Here is a 19,151-nt window from a genome sequence, read left to right on the forward strand (position 1 = left end):
ATGTTCATTGTCTCAGGGATTGGCTTTGTGTGGGATGAGCAGCAGGAACTAGACTGAATTCCTGGTATTTTGTTAACACTGTATTTGCATTACAGTGATTGTCTCTACATACAGATGAGACACATGAGACACAGAGAAATGGATACTACTGAGGTCATGGCCAGGAGGTGGCAGTGCAAAGATTCCTACCCAAGCTTCCTCATCTGTGAACAGAACAGGAAGGCCTCGGTAAATAGGTACACGTTGACAAGCAACAACCTACTCAAAACTCATCTGTTTGTATCAGTGCACCATGTGACTCCCTCATTTGGACTTCTGCAGGAACATGCCAGGTAAGTAGGTCCTCGTTATGTCTTGTATCTGTTGGCATATTCATATTCCATGCATGCATGGCTTGTTTGTTCAGCTAGAGCAACGGCTTCTTTAAAACGAATGTTTTGTTTCTTTCACTCATAGTTTTTGCTACGTAGCCTCAATCAGTGTGGCCTTCAATAAACTACTTAACAAGGCTTTAGTAAAGTGAAAATAGGTACGTGCAGGCTGGAGCAGGTGAACCAACATGTATTTTCTCTGTTTCATTTTACTGATTGTTTGGACAAGTTCATGGGCTCCACTCTGCACGTCTTTGTTCTTGGGTTCCTTCCACCTGAAATAGCTTTCTGTCCTGTCAATGTTCTTCAATGTCCATTCAAGCAACGTTCTCTGATCCTCACACATTTATTGATCTCTCCCTCTATTGTTCTTTCAACTTCTAAATAATACTTATCTCGGTCTCCCTTTTGTTTTTCCTCCTCCCCTTTCCCGCCAGTGTATATGTGTTATTTCCACAGGGGTCTGTGGCAGTCCCCAGCATACTGACTTGCACACCCACCCACTCCGGGGTTTCTGCCTGGGAACACCCAGGTATCTGTGTGACTCATTCACTTGACTCAAGTCTCTCATCAGAGAGAGCTTTCTTTCTGGATTCTGCAGGAGCCAACTCTCAGACAAAGATTAGAGAGGCAAGTAGTTTTATTTGGGAGGTGGTCCCAGGAAGCTTCTGTAGCAGAGTTGGGAAGAGGAGAAAGGCAAGACAGGGTGTACTAACAAGCAAGGGGGCAGTTGGAGCCCAGCACACCCCTCAGAGTTCCCCTTCCCCACAGGGGAGCAAGCTAGAGGTTTAGTCTCCATCTCCCTTCCAGTCCTTGGGTGAATGTCACTTCTGGGGGCATGACCTCTCTAAGATCTTGACTTCCCCCTGGGAAGATGTCATGTGCTCCCACAGGAAAGAAAGACTCCAAGAAGCTGCAGATGTTCCCAGTAACTGACCTTTGGGATGTGGAAGAGAGTGTAGGTGATGTGGGTCTGGCACAACCAAATGCACACAGCCACATCGTCTGTGATAATTCCCCCTTGCCTCTCTTTATGTCCTTACTTTACTTTCATTAGCTTCATAGCAGATACCTCCACTTGCTACAGATTTCAAACTCAAAAGCACATAGACTTATTCTTTTTCATTCCTTGTGGTACCCCCAGAACAACATCTGGCACATAGTAGGTGCTGCATGAATACCTATGAAATAAATGAGTGAATAAATATGTGTTAAATTTAAAGATTAATTCACTACATTGTTTTATGTATTTTTAATTCACAAATAATTTTATAACTTTCAGTGCATCATTTATTCAATTCTGTATTTCAAAGATTCTATTTTTTAGTGCATATTGTCTGCTTAAGTATTTGAAAATGACTTTAACTTAGGCAATTGTAAAGTTGCTGCAACAACTTTGGCTCAGTTTAGTTTTATTGTATTTTTCAATATATTTCATACTTTTCAATAAAATGGGAAGTCTTTAGGTCAAACATTTCTTTATTTTACCACATTTTGGGAAAAATCTATGCTACATTATCACTACTATATGTATCTATATCCTCTATCATCTATTCATTTCTATGTCTTCTTTCATCCATCAATATCTTCTATCTATTATCTATCTTCTATCTATATCTTCTATCTATATGAAAGGAATAATCATATCACTGTCATATATAATACATATGTATGCATTGGTCATGGTGATATAGTAATTTGACAAAGAAAAACTCCTCAGATACAGATGTTTTGCTTTATAGACGAGGAAACTGAGACTCAGTGTTTTTGTGAGTTACCCATGGTCATGTTGCTAAACCATGGCAGACCAGGACTGGGAGCCAGGTTGCTCTGTTAGAAGAGTGTTTTTTCCACCACACGATGGAGACTTTTTCCATAAACTGCTATATTATATGTATAAGCCACTTCCCTTTTGCATGGCATGGCTCTTAAAAGAAGAGCACTTTAAATATTAGTTAATCCCAAGTCAACATTTGAGTTTGAGTGATATGATTATTCCTTCCTTATACATAAAGGGAGACATCTGTGTGAGGCTGAAAGATTGGCCATAGGTCAGAAGAATGATTTGTTTGAATTCAGAGGTTATCCTTGGATATTGGAAAAGCCCTTGCTTATGGCTCAGAGAGAAAAAGTTATGCAAATCAGGGAGCTGCGTTCTGCCTTCAGCCCATCTGGGCCTTGATTAAATAAACACAATTTCCCCTGTAATCTTTATCTTAGCATGTGCTCCCTCTCTTAACTCTTGAGCCATTTCTGTATGAGGCCAATTCAGCTTGAGTGATTTTCTTTCATTTAGTGGACTTTATTTTTGCCTAGATTGACTGAATATTGGGGCATCATTTACCACCAGCAACATATGAGAATTCTTTGTTTAGGGGAAACATTGAAATCAATGTGTTATTACAGGGGGTTGAATTGCAGTAACCCATAGAAATCATCTTATAATTGTCATTGTCTCCTGTAATCTATTCTCTCCCTTTCTAATACAAAGCATGAGGAAAGTTTAGCCAACCTGCTTGTTGTATGTCTGTTTCCAGAAACATAAGCACCACACTTAAAGCACACCACCCACGCTGCCCAGATGGCAAAATGCTTCAGCCTTCACTAATGTCTTACAGTGCTGCTGAGGCATGTGTCTGTGCTGGCCGGCCTGGGCCTGGCAAATGATGTGCCGTCTTCTTTCTGTGCACAGCGGCTCAAAAACCATGATGAGGCTTCATCTGCTGGAATGAACAGGTATCAATTTAAGCAGTTGGCCTCTGAAATTTCATTCATATTTATGGACATTTCTATTTTTCTACATTTAAACCTCAGGAAGTAGATCAGAGATTGCAAATTTCCTCCCATAAGCAGGAACACAGGTTTCCAGAACGTGAGTGTGTATGTTTATTTCAGATTGACCATGTGTGCTTGAGAGAGACAGACAGATAGAAAGAAACAAGTCTTTCTATGGGACACTTGGTTGACCCAATAAATTCACTTTTCTTGATAGGGTTAGTTTCTTCTTTATTATTTCCTATCTCACCTTATCTTGGGTTTATTTGACCATTTCTTTTACTAAGTTCTTGAAACAAATGCTTGGCTTATTAGTTTTCCAACTCTCCTTTTTTTCTAAGATAGGCATTCAATAGAGCCCACACATCCTCTATGGTCATTAATTCCTGAGCCTTCATTATTCCTGCAAATGTTCATGTGGTTGGGCCTGACAAATACTGCTCAGGGCTGATTTGTGCCCGTGAAGGTCCTGGCCAGCACAGGTAACCCATTTATGACCCACTGCTGCTGAAGGATGGGAACAGATGTCTAGTTCTTCTTGACATATTGACTCTGTCACATTGGGGCCTGCCCCAGCAGCCAGGTCCATAGAACAGCAGCAGCAGCAATTACCACTCCACGCTGCCACTTAGGGTCTCACAGATTGTGCACTGCACAGTTCCTGGGAGTGACAGCCCTTCACAATTGTCAGAGACTTGTGTACTTACTGCTGTGGTCTGAATGTTTGTGGGCCACAGAGTTCATATGTTGAAATAATAACCCCAAAATGATAGTATTAGGAGGTGAGGCCTTTGAAAAGGATTAATGCCTAATCCCAATTCCCACTTTCTAATGGCACCTTGTTCTTGAAATTCTCAGCCTTTGGAACTGTGAGAAACAAATTTCTGTAGTTTGTAAGCTACCCAATTTATGGCATTTTTGTTCTAACAGCCTAAACAGACTAACACTTACAATGGGAAATGTTTAGCTGATGGGAGTAAAATGCCCAGAGGAAGTGTCCTTTTTCTAATTTGCACTTGTCACTGGATGGGCTGTTAGTGCCGCTGCCTTCTTTGACTAAGTGGAAAGAACTCTGCAAGCTCACCCACTTCCATTCCCTTCTGTTGGCAGCCCTGCTTACCTATGACCTGAAGTAGAGTCCCTCCAACCCGTACCACTTTTCTTGTTCATGATAGGACTTTGCCTCTGCTGTGAACAGTTAGGCCTCAGCTCATACCTTCTCACAGTCCGATACATCCATGCATGTGCACCCACACCCACACTCACATCCATCTCTCCCAAAACACACAATAACATGGTGCCACTGCAGCTCCATGTGGCATGTAAATAAGGCAAGCCCCTGCCAGCTATGCTCTATGATTACAGTAAGAGGTTCAGACTGAATCCACTGCCATGGGTTTTCCTTTGAGAAGTGCTCAGCATGCACAATCCATGCTGTTGGGTCCTCTCCTCTCTCTTCTGGATACCCTTGGACCATCTCAATCATCTGCACTCCTAAGATACAGGCACAGTCTGGGTTGCAGTGATGGTTCTGAGCAGGGTAGTGGCATTTTCCCACTCCTTGCAAATTCTTCTCCATTCTTTAGTTTGACATCTCCTCTTTTAAAACCAGTAAGCATCGGTATAAGGTTTTCATATGGATGTGTAGAATAGACTCACATGGATATCTGATAAAAAAGAAGAGTGTTTAGATTTATATTCATAAAAAGAAAACAATAGAATAGGTGAGACAAAAATCCCCCTATACTTCTGTAAAACAGAAAAAATAGAGGCTTAAAATCCATGTTGCTTACAAAGACACTGTGTTGACAGCAATGAATATACCCCACTCATTTGCTGAGCCCTGAGGTCACTTGAGGTCATGAAAATCCACTGACACGGGCTGAATCAATTCTGCTAAAGGCCTTTTAGATTCAGGCTGATGGTTCCACTAAAAGTTACACACACACACACACACACACACACACACACACAACAGAGGGTGGGAGAGTACTATAGAGGCATTGGACATGCTAATCCATTGAGTTCCTTAATGCAAAGGGACACTCTGTCTTCCCATTATTGTCAGCCATGGGCTGAAAAATATTGCATTTGACACATCTTTTATACAACCCTACTTAGCTATGCATTTCTATGGCAACGATCAGTGTAGCACCCAGATCCTCATTAATCCTCTCAATGTCCCTGTTTGGTAGTCAGCTGACAGCTAATATAGTCTCCATTCTGTAGATGGAGTGAAACTTTACTGTCATTTGTCAATATTGCTGGGAATGGAAGAACTGTTTAAAATATCTCTAAGCAGACATAGTCCTGTATTAAAAGTTTTGGCAAACACTTTCTTGCTATTATTTTCTATATTTCTCTCTCTGTTTGAGGGGGACTTACCTCTACGTTCACCTTACCCAGCTCCTGCTTTTAGAAGCCTCTGTTTCTTCAATGTTAAACAGAGAATGGGAGTAGCATTACTCCCAATTTCCTGTGTTTGCAAATAAGTTAATGGAAGTCTTTCCTAGTGTCTGTCTATCTCCTGCCTGCTTCAGATAAAAATAACCCACTGCCAGGTTTGGGATCCACTTTCTGGTTCTGACAGGTTTTTCACAGAAGCAGTTTATTTGCCAGCATCCAGCTGTTCCTTTAGCATTTTTGAAACATTTTATGTATTTAATTTTTAATCCTTACCTAATTCCACGGGTTAGCATTCAGTCAATAGAGACTGATATCACTCCAAGGGCTTACATAGTCTCTGGCTGGAATCAGGCACTTTGTCAGATGAGCGAAGAAAGGTGGTTGATTTGCTTTCTCTGAGGGTGAGGAGAGAGACACCTTTGGACATGTGAATGACATCGGGGGCTGCCTAGAAAGCACAAAATGGTTTTAGAAAAAGAGAGAGCTTTGAAAGCCTAAGTGATATGGGAGATCATTACCAACTTGCTAGGTATGTGCCTTAGTTCCAAATTCCACCCTAGTTATTTATTTATTGCTCTATTGAGTCAATGTCAATGTTGTTTCAAATGTGGGAAGCTTTAGTCAGCACAGAAGATCTGTTCATAAAGGTGAGTCATTATTAAGAACCCGTCTTCCTGGAATTAAATCACTGGCTTTAAGCAAATCGTATCCTTATAACAGTTGGATATGATAAAACATGATTAAAGCTATTGTATATGTGATTTTCTCACAACATATAAAAGATAAAGTCATTTCACTTCTGCCTTCTCATCAAGTCCACCAGTCTGTTACCAGAATTAATATGTGATAGAAATAATAATAGACTAGTGTAAGCAATTAAAATACCTGCCAGTGAGTTTAAATATGTGTCTGGCTCAGAGCCGCAGAAAGAACTTCAAATTGGAAGATTATAATTACATCTTCCAGTGATTAAGAAAAAATATGTGCATAAAAATACTGCTGTGGTTTGGTTACGCCACCCAAATTTCATGGGTTGGGAATTTAATCCCCAAATTCATATGTTGATTGGAAGTGGACTTTTTGAGATGTCATTAGTATTAGCTAAGGTTATCAGGGTGCAGACCCCATAATATGGTTTGGCTGTGTCCCCACACAAATGTCCTCTTGAATTGTTGCTCCCATAATTCCCACCTGTTGTGGGAGGGAGCCCATAGGAGGTAATTAAATCATGTGGGCAGGTCTTTCCCTTGCTGTTCTCGTGGTAGTGAATAAGTCTCATGAGATCTGATGGTTTTATAAAGGGGAGTTCCCTTACACATGCTCTCTTGCCTGCTGTCATGTAAGACGTCCCTTTGCTCCTCCTTCATCTTCTGTCATGATTGTAAGGCCTCCCCAGCCATTTGGAACTGTGACTCCATTAAACCTCTTTCCTTTATAAATTACCCAATCTCAGGTATGTCTTTATTAGCAACATGAGAATGGACTAATACACCCCATAACAGGACTGGTGGTTTTATAAGAAAAGAGAGACCTGAACTGACATGCAGGCTTGCTCTGTCTTGTCATGTGATGCCTTGTGCCTTCTCATGATGCAGCATAAACTCCTCACCAGATGCCAGTGTCATGCTCTTGGACTTCTCACCCTCCAGAACCATGAACTAAAGAAATATCTACTCTTCATATATTACCCAGTCTGTGTTATTCAGTTATAGCAACATAAAATGATCTTAGACAAATACATAAAATAAAATTATCCACATTAAAAAATAAATACATTTTCTTCTTTATTAGAATTTTTGCATTTCTTTGTGAAATTCTTATCTTGCCTAGTCAAATTACAGCAGGGGAAAACACTCAACCATAAGTAATACCAAAAACAGAATTGAATGACAACTCCACACAAACAAGAGTTGCCAGACTTCACATATTATGCCCTGCCTCTTCCCTTAGCAGGGTTGCTTTTTTTTGGAAGTCCTTACACGCTTACTTCTAGCCTCATCTCTTCCTCATTCTACCATACGGGGCTTATTCACAGCTGGTGTTTCACCCTGTCTGTTCTTCCACTGTAAATGCCACACTAGGAGCTGCCTGTGCCTGTGGGCTTCTCACCCAATAGTTACTGAGGCTGTTCTTAGTGAGACAGGAGAGAGCCTCCTTTCCACCACAAATTTCTTTGTATAATAAACTGTGGCCTCAATCTTGGCATTGGATTGTATTAGCTCTGAAAGAACTGAGAATAGTACCCACAAGCCACAGGATTTAAATCCTGGATTTCCCCACCCCACCTATGATCAATCAATGTCTCAAGATGGAGCTTCTATCTCCAGTAACTCAGGATAGGGTTATTTACCCAGTAGAACTCTTCCCCCAGAGGCTGTGATATTCCCTTCTTGGTTTGAGGATTTTTATCCTAGTATACCTGACTTCTTTGTAAGTCTCAAATTTGCCCCATTATTTGCCAAAAATAAAAAACCAAAAAACCCTAATTGCTTCTCTAGCATTCGGAGTCCTGGTGGTTGTTATGGGCTGAATTGCATCCCTCTCCTTGTGTTTCATATGTTGAAGCCCTAACCCCCGCTCCCCCAGAATGTGGAGATGTGGTCTTTACAGAGGCAATCAAGTTACAATGAGATCATTAGGGTGGGTCTTAATCCAATTTGACTAGTACCTTCATACAAAGGGGAAGTTTGGCATGGATTCCTACTGAGGAAGATGATGTGAAGATGTAGGGAAAATGGTACCTACAAGCTTAGGAGAGAGGCCTGAAGCAGATTCTTCCCTCACAGCCCTTGAAGGAACCAATTCTGCCAACACCTAGATCTCAGACTTCCAGCCTCTAGAACTGTGAGACAGTAAATGTTTTGTTTAAGCCACCCAGTCTGTGGTACTCTGTTATGGTAACCCAAACTGTCTAACACAGTGGCAAACTAGGGCACACTAATTAGGATTGTTACTCTCTCATAATCTTTGTACAAATTCAATATACACAGTTGGATGTATGATAATTTGGCTGTGTGTTTGTACAGTGATATAGGCTGATGGGTAGTGTGACTGTGTACAATAACCATACAAATCAGGACACTTTTGAGAGTGACAGAGGCTACAGTAGTAATTATTCTGAATAAACAGATAATCTGGGGCTCTCCTAGGCAAACAAAAGGATTGGTCACTCACTGTGGGGAGCTCATAACAATGAAACAAAAGACTTAGTGGCCCTTTGGATTCTTCTACTTCCTTTAATTTATTTGTTGAAGAAACTAGGCCATTGGCCTGGTAGAATTTTTCACAACTAGATTCTTCTAATGTCATCCCTGCATTGTATGAGCCTTTAAACCTTTCACTTCCTTGAAACTGCTGCTTAGGTTCCAGAAACTTTGTCAGATTCAAATTCAGAGATTCAGGTTCCTTTTTATTTTCTCAAAAATATTTCATTGGTAATGCTATGTATATTTCCCATAGCATACCATCAAGAAGCACAGGATGGGCCAGGCACCATAGCTCACACTTGTAATCCCAGCACTTTGGGAGGCCAAGGCAGGTGGATCACCTGAGGTCAGGAGTTCAAAACCAGCCTGGCCAACATGGTGAAACTCCGTCTCTACTAAAAATAAAAAATAAAAAATAATTAGCCAGGCATAGTGGCAAACGCCTGTTAATCCCAGCTACTCAGAAGGCTGAGGCAGGAGAATCACTTGAACACAGGAGGCAGAGGTTGCAGTGAAGCGAGATTGTGCCATTGTACTCTAGCCTGGGCAACAAGGCAAGACTCTGTATAAAAAAATAAAAAAAAAAAGCACAGGATGTTCTTCATGATGTTAAGTTGATCAGTGGGTTAATGGGTTAACAGTCTGATCTATCTTCCATAGAATTCTCATCAGCCTTTCATCTAATGGTGTTTTCAGCAGCTGATGATTGCTATATAGGTCTATTATTTGTACTTGAGTTTGCAAAATGATGTTCTGCCTATTCTTCCTCATTAATCAATTGGAATTCTTCTCCTCATATATTCTTTTACTCTGATGCACAGTCATATAGGAAAGGCAAGAAAAATTCTTGATTCTTTTATATTATGTGCCAATTTTCAGAATAGAGTGATAGCCTAACAATCTCCCTAGTTAACTGGAGAGACTGTGTTCATTTACTTTCATTAAGATCTCATGGATTTCGGCACACCTGATGTGTTTCAATTCATCACATCACTGTTCTTTTTAATGCTCAGATTGCTCCAGCTTTGACTACTTGGAGCCCCTAGTGTTCCCGTGTGCATCTGAACCCAGAATTCTCTGATAGTCCCTTTTTCTTCAGTTACAACAAGATATTCCGGACTCATCTTGTACATATACTACCCCAAACCTAGAATCAATCTGTCATTTTCCAAGGAGCGTTGGTTCTTTTCATTGGGAATTACAGTCATGCAACGCATAACAACATTTAAGTCAACCAGGAATTACATATAAGTTCGTGGTCCCAGAAGATTATAATGGAGCTGAAAAATTCCTATGGCCTAGTGATATCATAACCATCATGCCATAATAGTGCAAGGCATTACTTATGTGATTGTGGCGATGCTGGTGTAAACAAGCCTACTGTACTGCCAGTTATATAAAAGTCTAGCACATATAATTATGCATAGCACATAATACTTGATAATTATAATAAATGATTGTGTTACTGGCTTATGTTTTTACTATACTATGCTTTTCATTGTTATTTTAGAGTGTATTCTTTCTACCTATAAAATAAGGTTAACTATAAAACAGCCTGAAGTGGGTCCCTTAGGAGATATTCCAAAGGAAGGCGTTACTATCATAGGAGATTGCCCCTGAAGACCTTCCAGTGGGACAAGATATGGAGATGGAAAACATTGATATTATTGATCCAGACCCTATGTAGGCCTAGGTTAATATGTGCATTTTTGTCTTTGTTGTTAATTAAAAAGTTTGAAAAGTAAAAAAAAAAATTAAAAATAGAAAAAAACTTATAGAATCAAGATATTAAATAAAAAAGTATTTTGGGCCGGGAACAGTGGCTCACACCTGTAATCCCAGCACTTTGGGAGGCTGAGGTGGGTGGATCACGAGGTCAGGAGATGGAGACCATCCTGACCACCATGGTGAAACCCCATCTCTATTAAAATACAAAAAATTAGCTGGGCGTGGTGGCATGCGCCTGTGGTCCCAGCTCCTTGGGAGGCTGAGGCAGGAGAATCGCTTGAACCGGGAGGTGGAGGTTGCAGTAAGCAGAGATCGCACCACTGCCCTTCAGCCTGGGCGACAAAGCGAGACTCCGTCTCAAAACAAAACAAAAAAGAAAAGAAAAAAGTATTTTGTATAATTGCACAACATGTTTGTGTTTTAAGCTAAGTGTTATTACAAAAGTGTTCAAAAGCTAAAAAAGAAAATTTTGTAAGGTAAAAAAGTTACAGAAATTGACCGCCAATTTATAATTGAAGAAAGTAAAATTGTTTTAAAATAAATTTAGTATAGCCTAAGTATACAGTATTTACAAAGTTCACAGTAGTGTGCAGTAATGTCCTAGGCCTTCACATTCACTCACCACTCACTCACTACCTTACCCACAGCAACTTCTAGTACTGACAACTCCATTTATGGTAAGTACATATGATAAGTGAGAGGTGACAGCCTGCTGGCAGCCCTTGCAGCCCTGGCTTGCTCTCAGCACTTCCTCCACCTTGGCGCCCACTCTGGCCATGCTAGAGGAGCCCTTCAGCCCGCCGCTGCACTGTGGGAGCCGCTTCCTGGGATGGCGAAGGCCCCAGCAGGCTCCCTCTGCTTGCGGGGAGGTGTGGAGAGAGAGGCACCAGCGGGAACTGGAGCTGCCCAATGCACTTGCGGGCCAGCTGGAGTTCCGGGTGGGCGTGGGCTTGGCGGGCCCCACACTCGGAGCGGCTGGCCGGCCCTGCCGCCCCGAGCTGTGAGGGGCTTAGCACCTCGGCCAGCAGCTGCGGAGGGTGCGCCGGGATCCCCAGCAGTGCTGGCCCACCGGTGCTGCACTCGATTTCTCACCAGGCCTTAGCTGCCTCCCTGCTGGGCAGGGCTCAGGACCTGCACCCCGCCATGCCTGAGTCCCCCATCCCTGCCCCCCAGCCACCCCACCATGGGCTCCTGCACGGCCTGAGCCTCCCCGAAGAGTGCCGCCCCCTGCTCCACAGTGCCCGGTCCCATCCACCGCCCAAGGGCTGAGGAGTGCCGGCGCATGGCAGGGGACTGGCAGGCAGCTCCACTTGGGGCCCCTGTGTGAGATCCACTGGGTGAAGCCAGCTGGGCTCCTGAGTCTGGTGGGGACTTGGAGAACCTTTATGTCTAGCTAAGGGATTGCAAATACACCAATCGGTACCCTGTGTCTAGCTCAGGGTTTGTGAATGCACCAATGGACACTCTGTATCTAGCTACTCTGGTGGGGACTTGGAGAACCTTTATATCTAGCTAAGGGATTGTAAATACACCAATCGGCACTCTGTATCTAGCTCAAGGTTTGTAAACACACCAATCAGCACCCCTGTCTAGCTCAGGGTTTGCAAATGCACCAATCCACACTCTGTATCTAGCTACTCTGGTGGGGACTTGGAGAACATTTATGTCTAGCTAAGGGATTGTAAACACACCAATCAGCACCCTGTGTCTAGCTCAGGGTTTGTGAATGCACCAATGCTCACTGTATCTAGCCAATCTAGTGGGGAGGTGGAGAACTTTTGTGTCTAGCTCAGGGATTGTAAACGCAGGGATCAGCACCCTGTCAAAACGGACCAATCAGCTATCTGTAGAATGGACCAATCAGCAGGATGTGGGTGGGGCCACATAAGAGAATAAAAGCAGGCTGCCTGAGTCAGCAGTGGCAACCTGCTCTGGTCCCTTTCCCCACTGTGGAAGCTTTGTTCTTTCACTCTTTGCAATAAATCTTGCTGCTGCTCACTCTTTGGGTCCACACTGCCTTTATGAGCTGTAACACTCACCGCAAATCTCTGCAGCTTCACTCCTGAGCCAGTGAGACCACGAACCCACCAGAAGGAACAAACTCCAGACACACTGCCTTTAAGAACTGTGACACTCACCACGAGGGTCTGCGGCTTCATTCTTGAAGTCAGTGAGACCAAGAACCCATCAATTCCGGACACATAAGTACAGGTGTACCACTTTTTATCTTTTATACCATATTTTTATTATAACTTTTCTATGTTTATATTTAGATAGACAAATACTTATGTCACAATTGCCTACAGTATTCAATACAGTGACATGCTGTACAGGTTTATAGTCTAGGAGCAATAGGCCATACCACCCATATATCCTAGATGTGTAACAGGCTATACCTTCCAGGGTTGTGTAAGTAGACTCTGATATTTGCATGATGACAAAATCATGTAACAATGCATTCCTCAAAATGTATCACAGTTGTTAAAAGACACATGACTGTACTATTTACAGACCACAATCTGAAAACTAGGTGTGCTCATATATACTGAATAAATCAATGCTCTGGCCCTTTTCAAGAAAAAAATATTACATAATAAGTTCATACTGATGCTTCTGATTCAAACTTAAGGGATACTATACTTTACATAATTTTTATTTTATGCTGAGAATTTTGATTCGTATTATCATTTACGTAATTATTTATTTATTTTATCCTATTACATGTAGTTTCAAAGTAGCAATACAACTGTATTTTTAAGAATTTTATTATTAGTTGAAATTTAACATATCATCAATACTTTGTCTTCAAATCCATTTAAGTAATTTTGCTAGGTGCTATTATACTCCTCTCTATGGTGATTGATCCAATTTATATCTGCATCACAAAATATGAGTACTGTCTCCCTAGACTTTTAGATTTTTTTCAGTCTGATTGATAAGAAATTCTTTATCAGTTTAGTATTTGAAAAAGTGTTCTCCTTTGTCAACTTCTGTATTTTATTTCAGCTACTAGAAATATTATTTTGAAAAAAAGACCTGTAGGCTTCACCAAACTGCCACAATGAGAAGATTAAAAATGAGCCCCTGGTCGACAGGGGCTTTGTGTGGGCATTTTTCACAGCAGAATTCTACCAAGGAAATAATTGTGAGCAAGGACCCTTCCACGGCAGAGAGTCAATTTTGTTTTAATTTTTTCTTAATTAATTCCTTAATGTAATTTATCTTATGAGCTAGATTGACATCTTTTAATTTATTTAAGGCCACTTGCATTTTGTTTTTTTGAATTGTCTGTTGTTATCTCTTGCCCATTTTTCTATATTTTTTTCTTCTACTTTTATAGTTTTGTGCTGTATGTTTAGAAATTTTTCTGGAACTTGCAATACTTTGTGATATGGATTACAAATATAATTTTCTAAATTTAATTTTATTACTGTATTTATTTTTCTTTTTTCCCTTAAGTAAAAGTAATTTTTTTGTGTGTTTTAGTAGTAAAGTACATCGTTTTTCCACTTATCACTTCTGATTTGTGAGTTATAGATAAGAAAAGCTTCCCACTCCCAGGTTATTAAGAGATTCATCCATCTTTCTTGTAACACTTGTACAGTGTTAGTCATTTGTATGTTTATCTGTTTCTTCATTTTACATTTAATTCTTTGAGCCATTTGGTTTATCATGTTGCTCAGTGTGAGGAATGGATTCAATTTAATTCTTTGTTTGGAAAACACTTTTGCCATTATTTGAACATCGCTTGTTTGAAAGTCCATCTTTCCTTCACTGAATTGAGCTGTATTCTTTTCATATTGTATCCTATTGCAAAGATATCCATGTGCAGTAGGGTCTTCTCCTAGATGTGGTAGTTTGTTTCATTGGTCTTTCTTTTTGTTCTTGTGTTAATAACTTTTTTTTTTTTTTTTTTGAGACGCAGTCTTTTTCTGTCGCCCAGGCTGGAGTGCGGTGGCAGGATCTCGGCTCACTGCAAGCTCCGCCTCCCGGGTTCACGCCATTCTCCTGCCTCAGCCTCCCGAGTTGCTGGGACTATAGGCACCCGCCACCACGCCCAGCTAACTTTTTGTATTTTTAGTAGAGACGGGGTTTCACTGGGTTAGTCAGGATGGTCTCAATATCCTGACTTCGTGATCCACCCGCCTCGGCCTCCCAATAACACTTTTTAATTGCTGTGTTTTTACATTATGTTTTTTTCACCTGGTGGGACTAGCTTCTCATTCTGTGTTTTTCTGGGCACTCTTGCTTGCCCTTCCAGGTGAACTTTATGATCAACTTACCCAGTTTCAAAGAAAACAATAATCAGACAGTATTTTCCCCTGGGCTTGCATAAATTTATAAATTAACTTATGTTCTTCTCTATCTCCTCATTCTCCTTGTTCAATTGCTTTATAATTTTGGGAATAAAATTAGCACATGTTCAATATAAAATAATTCAGTCAATACACAAAACAGAAAGAGAGTAAAAAATCATTTAAAGCTCGACATTCATGAATGAATTTATCACATGAATTGAACACCACTGTATTTGCATGTGCATATCTACACATACGCCATACATGAATATCCAAAAATAGAATTAGTTACATAATATATATGGGTAGATAAAAATAATTCTATTGAAATGGAATATTTCTATTCATGCTCTATACTAAATTTTAAGGACCACATCTCTTTTTCATAATTGTAATGGAGGAAAGTGGAAACTGACATGAAACTAAAAACAGCAATGGGTTTGAGAAATATTTTTTGATCAGTAGAAATATTAATTCTTAAATGTTTTCTCTAAGATTAAAGAAGAAATTTAAAACAATATTTAGATGTTAGAATTATTTTTAAAAACAGATGATCACTTATCTAACTGCTATTTTAATGATGAAAAAATTAGCACTCTCAGACATCTTCCTAACCTTTTTTTCTGGTTTTATTGTTTGACTTTTTAGTTAGACATAATGTGCTTTTTATGTCTCAAGGTTTATACCATTTTCCAACCATTCTGTATTACCTGCAGTTGTTCGATTTTAAGTCTATTTTCAAATAGATTCAATCTGTTCATCCAGTTATCTTACTATATATCTTCTTTGGGTTTCTTATTTTGATGTATCCCTTGAGAGAATTTCATCATATTTTATAAAAAGGTACTAATTGAGACACAGTTGGCTGAGGTCTTTCATATTTGAGACTACGCAGTGGTTGCCTTTATTCTTGGAGATCTTGATCACTTATAATGAGATTGAGTCCTGTTAGTAGAAGCTAGATTATATAACAGAAACAAACTACCCTCAAAATCTTAGTGTCTTACCACACCAAAAGTTTCATTCTGCTCTACACAGTCACTGTGAGAGAATGTCAGGAAACAGGATTGTACCTGTTTTTTCCAGAATATATGGCCACCACATCTGCCAAGGCAGTGGAAGAGAGAAAGCAGATAATCTATAATCATCTTTAAGTGCCTGGGCTTTCCAGTGGCACAGGTTCCTTTGTATCTTATTGTTTAGGCAGCACTTGTCACACAGCCTCAGCCTAACTGTAACAGAGGCTGGAAAACACATAGCGAGTTTGGAAGTAATTACTACCTACATCTCTGGGTCAGTGTAAACATTGTAGTCATATAATGATACAAAGAAATCTCTAGCAATGATCTTATTTTTCCCTTGTAGTTCATTTGCTTATATTTTCCAGATGTCTTAAAGGATTTTCCTTATTCTCAAAATTTAGGTCATAATTAGAAGAATTATCATGTAAGTTGTACTCATTTCTCCCCTAAAACAGAGAGTTTTCTTTTGTGTCAAACTCAGATTTTTCCTTTAGTTCAACAAATCCTTATTTTGTTATACATTAGAACATTTTCTCCATTTCATATGTTAAGGGTTTATTTTAGCAGGTTTTTGAGATATTATTGATATACAAAGAGCTGCAAATATTTCATGTGCAAAATATAATAATTCTGGACAGTATGTTGAATTTTTACAGCACAATCTTTTCCATATTGTCATTTATTTTCATTTTCCTTGATCTGTCCATGTTTTTCTTTTGAAATTTCCATGATTATTTTATTTTTCTTCATCCTCGATAGATTTGATTTTTTGATATCTCTATTCTGTTTCTATCTGCTTATAAGTTATTTAATTAGTGGTATAAAAGTATTAGTATCAGTCATTTAAAACTCTCAATCCAATTTTGCTTTAATATCATTCTGTTGTTTAACCATGTCTCATTTGAGAAGCTTTCATGATATTATAATTTTATTCAAATCTTGAACACGAAAAACTCAAAGTGAAATTATCTTTTTATCTCTCAGTTTTCCAGATTTTTTATTTGTATTCTGCGTGTTGTTTTCTTTCCTCTCCTTTCCCTTTTTCTCCCTTCTTTCCCTTCCTTCCCTCCCCTTTCTACCTTTCCTCTCTTCTCCCTTTGTTTTTTTGTAGAGTGTGAGCAAATTTGCCATGACATTTCTTTTCATCTCGATCATGCATTAATGCAAGCTTTTCTGTTCAGACTTTCTATTTTCTGTAATTCAATACACGTGAATTCATCCTTCTCCACATGGCTACGACTGCAGACTATTTGCTATTTTATCCATTTTTTTCTGAGACCTAAGTTGTGAGGCTGCATGGAGTAGGGTTGTGAGGAGCCCAGAGAAGATTATGTATAGTTTTTGTTGGAAAACTGGGTCCTATACTTCCTTCTGACATTTTATTAAGGATGTCAGAGCTTGCATTACCAAGTGGGATGTGCTCTTTATTTTTAAACATGGATGCTTATTGGCTATAGAGAATTCCCCCAATCCAATGATAACCCCTAGACGCTTTGCTTCCTTAAGTAGGGTCAGCCTTGTAGATGACAGCTCTTGTTTCACAAGCTGCCACTGGCAGCATTTCCTATATCCCACATTAAGAAAATGAAAAAGAAGATGGTATTCTCTCAGGTCCTTAAGTAAACTTTAGACTGTTTTACTTGATTAAGAAATATTAGTCACCATTTTCAAGTTTGGTTTCTCTTCTTAGCTGCCACTTTTGGAAATGTGCAACTGTGGTTGTCCTCCTTATTTGCCTGCTGCTGCACAGGTTTTAAAATGTTGCTATTGTCATTTTCACTAAGTCCTGGGGAGGGGGTTTTGGGATCTGGATTCATCTCACCATCTTTACTCAGAAATCTTCAAAGATGTGTTTCTGAAAATGTGAACCCAGAACAACGTGCAGCAGAATCTCCTGGGATGCTTAAATGTAATTTTTTCTGGCTTTCATCTGAGATAGATATACTGAAATAGAATCTCTGGGAATGAGGTCTAGTTATATACATTTTAAATACAGTCCTCAGCACATACTTGTCATACTAAAATTTGAAAATCCCTGGCTATAAAGTCCCATTAAAGCTCTACTCCTGTTTCCAATCCATGAAAGAGTCTAAAGGTAATATTTATTTTCTATTAATTTTGGAAAGCAGCAAAACTTTATCTAAATAAGGTATTTGTAGCAAGAAGTTCTATCTTTGTATTCAGGGATGCCCACAATTCCATACATATCTGCTCAGACTATAAGACATATTCTTATTCCAGACAGCTCTTTAGATAAAAGAGAAATATACATAAAGTGCTGATGTATGCATACCCAGAGGCCCTGTTAGTGTTAAATAATCATAATCTAAGTTAATCTCTGGATTTGTACATAGCAACAGTATGCAATAATTAGTGCCTAGTTTTAAAGCTCTTTTGCCTGTAGGTTTCTTGAGAAATGAAGATGGGTTGTATCACGGTGAAGCACAGGGAGTTCAGAAAGAACAAAATGAAGTGTTTGCCTTTCAACATATTTATTTCTATTTCAGGAAACTGTAATATTCTTCATCAGTATTTCATTTACAGAGCAAAAATCTTATAATCTGTATTTTCTCACAAAATGTGTCTGATTACATTGTTTATGTAGTTTTTGAAATCCTGTATTAAAATACTAAATATTTACACGTAAAACAAAGAAAGAAAATACAAATGTAGGTTCTGTTCTGGTCAAAATTATGATGGAAGCAATAGCTGCAAAACTGGCCTTCATCTTCTTCCCCTCCATGGATGTTTATCCCCTACACTGCCACTAGGAACTCCTTTATAAAGACTACTTTCCTTACAGAATATGGCCCTTTCTGTCGCTCATGTGATATATTTCCATATACCACCTTTCTTAGAAATATTAGAACATAAACCAAGTTTACTTAGGTGTCATTAATCTTTGGGTACAAATGAAGTTAATTTCTTTACAAAGACAAATGAAAATTGAAATACAAATATTCTTACAGTAAAGCAGATTTTTAGTGTATATAGAAGTATATATGAAATAAGATTATCAGATAGGATGGGTGAATGTAGTTAGACTTCGTGATGTTTTATGTATAAATATTAATTCTAAGTACATGGTGATAACTCAAGAATGCATATTTTACTCCACAGAGAAACTTCTAAAAATTAACGAAAAGGGGTATAGCCAAAAAGCCAAGAAAATAAATAAAATGGAAGGCCACCACTACCACCACCACCACCACCACCACCAATATTTAATTAGATAAAGAGGCCTAGAAAAGAGGAACAGAGACACAAAAAGCAAAAGCAAAATGAACACAAAAACCAGATGGCACAAATAGTAGACTAGTAGCAAGATGACTTAAATCGGTCAAT

The 19,151-nt window shown here is 39.3% G+C and overlaps 1 long non-coding RNA gene across 1 annotated transcript in view; it reads right to left on the reverse strand.

The window, feature by feature from the left end:
• Positions 1–1,766: 1,766 nt before the first annotated feature.
• Positions 1,767–19,151, reverse strand: part of LOC134759663 (uncharacterized) — a 164,798-nt gene continuing 147,413 nt past the window's right edge. Inside the window, exons 4-6 of the long non-coding RNA XR_010136212.1 lie at positions 5,826–5,947; positions 4,526–4,813; positions 1,767–3,091 (exon numbers count right to left, since the gene is read on the reverse strand). This is a non-coding gene — a long non-coding RNA (uncharacterized LOC134759663). The remainder of the gene's footprint in view (positions 3,092–4,525; positions 4,814–5,825; positions 5,948–19,151) is intronic.

The sequence above is a fragment of the Pongo abelii genome, chromosome 12 (genome assembly GCF_028885655.2).
Source record: "Pongo abelii isolate AG06213 chromosome 12, NHGRI_mPonAbe1-v2.0_pri, whole genome shotgun sequence".
NCBI classification, from domain to species: Eukaryota; Metazoa; Chordata; class Mammalia; order Primates; family Hominidae; genus Pongo; species Pongo abelii.